The sequence below is a fragment of the Chinchilla lanigera genome, unplaced genomic scaffold (genome assembly GCF_000276665.1).
Source record: "Chinchilla lanigera isolate Chin_1 unplaced genomic scaffold, ChiLan1.0 scaffold00024, whole genome shotgun sequence".
Classification (NCBI taxonomy): domain Eukaryota; kingdom Metazoa; phylum Chordata; class Mammalia; order Rodentia; family Chinchillidae; genus Chinchilla; species Chinchilla lanigera.
In genome coordinates, this window is record NW_004955425.1 from 20,176,227 (window position 1) to 20,182,737 (window position 6,511).

General features: G+C 53.9%; 1 long non-coding RNA gene and 1 other non-coding gene across 2 annotated transcripts in view; both read left to right on the forward strand.

Annotated features, from left to right (window-relative positions):
• LOC102029201 overlaps positions 1-4,492 on the forward strand; it is a 5,114-nt gene extending 622 nt beyond the window's left edge. The window contains exons 2-4 of the long non-coding RNA XR_261159.2: positions 1,308-2,491; positions 3,531-3,663; positions 4,155-4,492. This is a non-coding gene — a long non-coding RNA (uncharacterized LOC102029201). The remainder of the gene's footprint in view (positions 1-1,307; positions 2,492-3,530; positions 3,664-4,154) is intronic.
• Positions 328-409, forward strand: Trnas-uga. Its single transcript has one exon. It is a non-coding gene; the product is annotated as a tRNA-Ser (tRNA).
• Positions 4,493-6,511: the final 2,019 nt, after the last annotated feature.

Below are 6,511 nucleotides of genomic sequence, written 5' to 3' on the forward strand. Positions count from 1 at the left end.
TGCGGCGGGGGCGCGGGCCGCCGCCGCCCTCCCAGAAAGGCGGCTTCTCCTGAGGGCGGGCGTACAGCAGAACGCCGCAGGCTCCTGTTTGGCGTTAGCGTCTTAGTAATGCCAACAGAGCCGGAGGGAGGAACCCGGGCCGCGGCGAAAACCCCGCTAGGCTGGGACCCTGAGCGCTGCGCTGGGGCGGCTGCGTGGCCCCGTGCGCCCCTCCGTAGGCATCCCCGTACGAACGCGCGTGCGCCGCAGTCTCGCGCCCTTCGGCCCCGCCCTCCGCCGCGGCGCATGGCTCGCACTAAGGTGTCTGCGCCCGCCTCCCTCCCCGTGGCAGCGATGGCCGAGTGGTTAAGGCGTTGGACTTGAAATCCAATGGGGTCTCCCCGCGCAGGTTCGAACCCTGCTCGCTGCGGAAGCGCCGCTTCCCTTTTTTCCCTTTTATCCGGGGCGGGGGGACGGACTCCAGGACGCCGCCGGGGTTTCATTTTCCTAACAGCTTCTGCTTTCGCAGCTCTCCCGGCTTCCCGCGCTGACCAGGGCTGTGCCGTGACTCCCCGGAGCCCGCCCGCGCGCTCCCGCCCCGTCGCCCGCGCTGCCCGGCCCGGGCGCTTTCCGCGGTAACGAGCGGGTCCCGCGCGGCCCAGGGCGGACCCCGGCGCAGGCCGCGAGCTCCCCAGGTCTTCCCGGCTCGTAGCCCTGGCTCGTCGTTCCGGGTTGGAGAGGCGATCGTTTCGCGCCCCGCGGAGGGCTCAGTGCCGGAAGCGCCGAGGCTGGCACGACCCGGCCGTCCTCCTGCCTCGGCCTCCCAAATTGGAGGTACCGGCGTGGCCCCCGCGCCGGGCCTGAGCCGTTTTCTTATAATTATCTGAAACATTTCATCAGAGCGTCAGAACGCGATCGGTGCACAGCTCCGGCCCAGTGACACTCGGTGACACATGCACACCGCGCTTTCGGTCTTTGTGGGTCTTCGCCTCGCTGAGTCACTCTCAAACCCCCGGATGGGGGAGCCACTTGGCGTTGTTTAGCATGCTTGAACTCACAGTGATCCTCCTGCCTCAGCCTCCCAAGTGATGGGACTACAGGTGTGTCCACCACGTCTGGCCCAATTTTTCTTTTAAATGGTGTTCTATCAGGTATAAAAGCTTCATTTGAGAACTCTTTTTTTCTTGGTAAGTTAATGTTATGGTTTCGAGTAAATATGAGAGATATGATGTTTAAAGTACATAACTGGATGGGAAGAAGAAAGGGAAATTCCCAAATGGGACAAGAAGCAGCATTCTTTCCATCTTGTGCTTTGCTGTTTGTAACAGGCCGCCCTTATCCCCGGTGTGTGCTTCATAGTTCCAGTACGGCTGATTCGCCTCCAGACTTCACTCTGCATTCAGCCAAGAATGCAGAATCTCCACTTACAGCTCATTTATCCAAACTATGTAAAATGGCTACTATATCTAGAAGAAACTAAGAAGTACATATTGCTAGCTGAGTATTAATGCAACCTAAATCAAAATTGGAATTCCACGGGTAAGGAGAAGAGATAGATGTTACTGAGTGGACAGCCAGCTGTCTCTGCCACGCTCCTGCAACAGGAGAATCAAACTTCGAAGCATAGGGCCTTCGAAGAAAATGTCCCTGCCTGCGTTCCCAGCTCTCCCTCTTCCCCTTCTCCTTCTGAGTTCTCGGCAGCTCCGCTGCAGCGTCCTTGGGATCTTGCCTTTGGACTGATTTTTTTCCCATGGCCTCATACAACTACCTGGACTGTACTTCTCTTGGCTTCACTTCTGTTCTCTCATTGGGGAACGAGGGCTGCCCACCACTTGATACCTCTTCCTACTGGGGAGACTTGCCCTCTTAAATCTAGGTGTGAGGCTGCAATCTTTAGCCCTGCATAAAAGATTAAAAAAAAAAAAAATAAAGCCGCACACCTGCTTTCCCAGTCCCACTTGCAGCCAGAGGCAGCATGTGACATGGGCCCAGCCAATCAGGTGTGCTCACCTGACTGCCAATCAGGAGCCAGCCATACAAAAGGTCCCGAGGCATAACCTATCCTGGTGACCGGCAGAAACCTGGGGAGAGGTCTCGGTTTCTCTGACTCCATCCCCGGAAGCCACCTTTTCCTGGCGCACCGCACACAGGGATTGCGAGGGGCAGTGATGCCAGGTGCGGCTGAGGCTGACAGGTGGTTGGCAGCCGACGACAGTGTGTGCTCCAGACGGGCCACGTGGCATCATTGCTGCTGTGACCTTGCCCCCTACCTAGCTGAACTCATGCCTGCTCCATTTTCCAAAACTGGCTTTGCAAGCTTCCTGGCAATTGAACAAGCTGTTTAAGATCCAGTATGTTTCTACTTTAATTGACCTCAACTTTTTTTTCTTCCAAACACCAAGTAAAAAAATTCCCTCTTGACTGGGCATGATGGTTCATGCCTATAACCCCAGTACTCGGGAGGCCGAGGCAGGAGGATCACTGAAAGCTCAAGGCCAACCTGGTCTACAAAGTGAGTTCAAGGCCAACCTAAACTACAGAGCCAGACCCTGCCTGAAAAGGAAAAAAAAATCCCTCTTTACATCTGCTGGGACAACACACAAGTGTCACCTCCCTGCACTCCCAGGCTGATCACAGCCCTTTCTGGTTCCCCACTCCCTTTTACAGCAAGGGTCACACTGCACTGCTTCCTTCTCTTTGCCTCTGCTTTGGCTTAAATGTCCCCACTGTAAGAAATGGAAGGTTTGCCGGGTGTGGTGGCGCACGCCTGTAATCCCAGCACTTGGGAGGCTGAGGCAAGAAGATCTTTTTGAGTTCGAGGCCAGCTGGACTACAAAGTGAGCTCAAGGTCAGCCTGAAGTACATAGCGAGACCCCGGCTCAAAAAGACAAAAAAAATGGAGAGTTTGAGAGGCAATACAGGTTAAATGAGGCCACAATGAGGCCCAACCCAGTGGGGCTGTGGCCTTCTAAGACAAGACGGAGCTCAGCTAGCACACACAGCTGCCCTAGCCCTGTGCTGCCCTCCGTGCCTTGGCCTTCTGTGAAGATCTGCTCCCCGACAGTGGCCCTTCACCAGATGCAGCTATCCACTTTTGAAGTTCCAGCCCTCAGAACCATAAGCTGAATAAACCTCTGGTTTTTGTCAATTACTCAGCTTATAGTATTCAGTTACAGCAACAGAAAATGAGCTAGACAGCCTCTTCCCGCTAAATGGTAGTTTTCCTAAGAATGTGTGAAGGAACACATCATTTTTATATCTCTGTAGCCCTGCCTAACAGAAAAAGTGCTCACATTTCTGATGAAGGAATGACCATGTGAGGCAGCATGCAGATCTGCACTCCACCCCTACGATAACCCAAAAAGGTGGGGTCGGGGATATTCAGCGTGCTATCTTTTTTAAAAAGGACCGTGCCAAGAGGTCTTCCTTTTTTGAAAGTCACTCAGCATTGCGGTATATGAGTTCATCTGATACACAGCACCCTCATCTACATAGTTTTAAATTAAAAGATGGCAGAAGGAAACAGCTGGCCTCCTCTCTCCCCTTCCCAGCACGGAGATCAGGTTGCAGTTCCAGCCCCACCTCTGGCGGAGAGTGGCTCACGTTGTGCTGGCCTCCAGGCAGCTCCAGTGTCACCTCTGTCTGTAGGGAGAAAAGAAAAACTCCACAGAAGACTCTGGACAGGTGAGAAAGAGGCCCTGCAGTGAGCTCCTCTTCCCAAAGCACCCCATTCCCTCTTCCTCCCACACTTCTGTTCCCCCGGGCCCCTCCACCCACTGCCAGCCAGTCTGTGCCTTCCCTGGAGCCAGCTTATCCGGACCCAACCTTGTCTCCTGCGCAGCCTTAGTGGTTTTCCCTCAAGACAGCAACTGTCTTAGCTTTTCATGGTGTAGGACGTTCAGCCCTGCCCTGGCCTGGGCGTCAGAGTGCCCAGCAATCAAAGCGCCCTCTTCAGATGGCGGAGCAGGGTAAAATACCAGCGGTCTCCCTCCCAAAACATTCTCTACTCCATCCCTTAGAACAATATACACCTGCAATTCCTAGAGTTCAGTGTCCTTCAACCAAAATAGAGCAAAATCATTTTTTGCTGCCAATTGCAAACAGTTAATCCATGAATAGATGCCAAACTTGTAATCATCCCTGCTTTTCTAAATCCAAGTCTTTCTGTTTTCCAGATCCCAGTTTCTGGTATCTCTAGCCATGGAACACACCCACGAGAAATCACCCTGATACTGCCCTGTCCCTCATCCCATTTCCTATCCAACCCAGTGCCGCTGATTTGTCCCCTAAATAGGCAGAAAACCTGCTGTGTGCTATGTCTACCACCTCTGCCCAATCTAAATCAGCGCCACCTATGGCCTTGACTGCTTCCTAGCCTCCTAGTTATCTCCTTCATCTGAGTTTCTTCCCCTCCTACCTAGTCTTTAAAAATGTACATGGCTTCCTAACCTTCCTCTTGGAAATACTCTGGAGTTCCCAGTGTTGTTATAATAAAGAAAAACCATCAGCCCAACCCTACCCTCCTCCGAGAGACTTCCTGCCCCGCTTCCTGGCCTCTGGCCCTCACTCTCTGGCTGGATGTGCTAGCCTTCTTTTTGCTCCTTGAAGGTACCAAACTCTTTTCTTAGAAACTGCACATGTTCCAATGTCACCCTCCTCATCACAGCAGACAGGCCTCCTTCTTACGTGATTTCACGCCATTTTGTTCTTCTTTTACACTTATGGCACTCTGTGAGACATTGGTATAAATATTTGCTCTTCTCCCTCTGTGTGTGTGTGTGTGTGTGTGTGTGTGTGTGTGTGTGTGTTGCCTCTAATTCCTTTATCGGACATTTAGAAGGCCCTCAACAAGTAATGTTGTGAAACGAATTTTGTGGTGGAGAGGGTCAGAAAGCAAGAGGCCTCAGAATCCCTGCAGTGGAGGGAGGCGGGGTCTCCAGGCAGGGAGCCTGCACTCCTTTGCCTTCAACTCTGGGGAACAAAGCAGAATTGTGCCTGAAGACATTTGGTCCCCGACTGCCTAGATCAGCAGGAACACTGCAGCAGAGCCCCCTGATGTATTACAGCACTGCTTGATGATTTATGAAGCTGTTCTTCTGTGTCACACACCATGCTCACTGTAACGCAGCCTCATCTCCAGAGGTTTCATTGGTGAAGGCACTGTTGTGTCGCGCAGCTGTGAAGAGCGGGAGGGCCAAGGCGGCCTGGGTCGTGTGTCGCTCGTGTTCCAAGGCCCCTCTGGAGGAGATGTCACTTCTGGAGAACTTGGTCCCCAGAGATGTCTGGTCTCAGGCCCTCTTTACACAGAGTGCAGATGACTGAAGTTTCACCTCATACAGGGGCCAAACAGATGTTCCGGACCTGGAATTTGCCGGTAAAATAGACAACCTGAGGTCCTGCTGAAAAAAACCAAGAGCTTTTAGCCTGTGTTCCAATGGCTCATTTCCGTCCCAGCCTGCAGGAAGTTGATCAGTCGAACTCACCCAAGCGCCTAGACCAGATGCCACAAGCCAGGAGTTCTCTCTGCTTCCCTCCCGCCTCCCCACCTCTGCTCATCACCCTCGGGTCTGAGGACAGTCGACCCCCCCCATCACAAAAAGTAAAAGGGTGGACATGATAGACTCAGACCTGCCTTGGCAGCTTCGACTGGCGTAGGCTGCTGAGGGAGCAGCGTGTGAGCAAGGCTGGGTCTCCACGGCTGGCTCCAGCATTCTGCAGACCCCAGTGACAGAGCATGTGGCCCGTGGACTTTGACGCTCTTTGCTACTTGGGGTGGTGGGGGGATGGAGACACCACTGGAACTGGCAAACTGCCGGCTCAGCGCCTGAGGTGGGGCCGCTCAAGCCGCCTACCGCGGATCTCCGGGCCCCATAAATCTTTCAATTTTTATCCTAATCAAATCTCCTGCATCACACCGTCTGCAAAGACTTCGGGAAAGGTATTTCCTTCCAGCCAAGGACCTTGAGGCCTATTTTACTTGACCCTGCAAGTCATCCCAGAACACGCCGGCACACAGCACCTCTCTAAAATGTACCCGTCTTCTGGACACTGAGACACAAGCATCAGCCGGGCGTGGTGGCACACGTCTGTAATCCCAGCACTCAGGAGGCTGAGGCAGAAGGATGGCTGCGAGCTGGAGGCCAGCCTGGGCTGTATGGCAAGACCCTGTCTCAAACAACAACGACAACAAAAGTAGAAACAAGCATCGGTGGAGCCGGGCAGGGGTCCAGCTACGTTACAGATCCTGTTCTAAAGTGCTCTCGCCGAAGTGATGTTTGTAAAACCGTCCTGAGTTGTTACTGTGACAATGCAATGAACCGCGACGCGGTTAAGGCAGGTCAACAGGTCTCTCCCTGGCTCTCCCGACCCGCGAGCTCTCCCGACCAGCGAGCATCTGCGCATCTCATGTGCTCCATTAAGGCGAAGACGCGGAGAGGGGCGTGGGAGACGTCAGGGGCCTGGGGCAGATGCTGAGATGGCTCATCCGAGCAGAGTGGCTCGGAAGGTCCTCCCGCCCGGCTGTGTCCCCCAC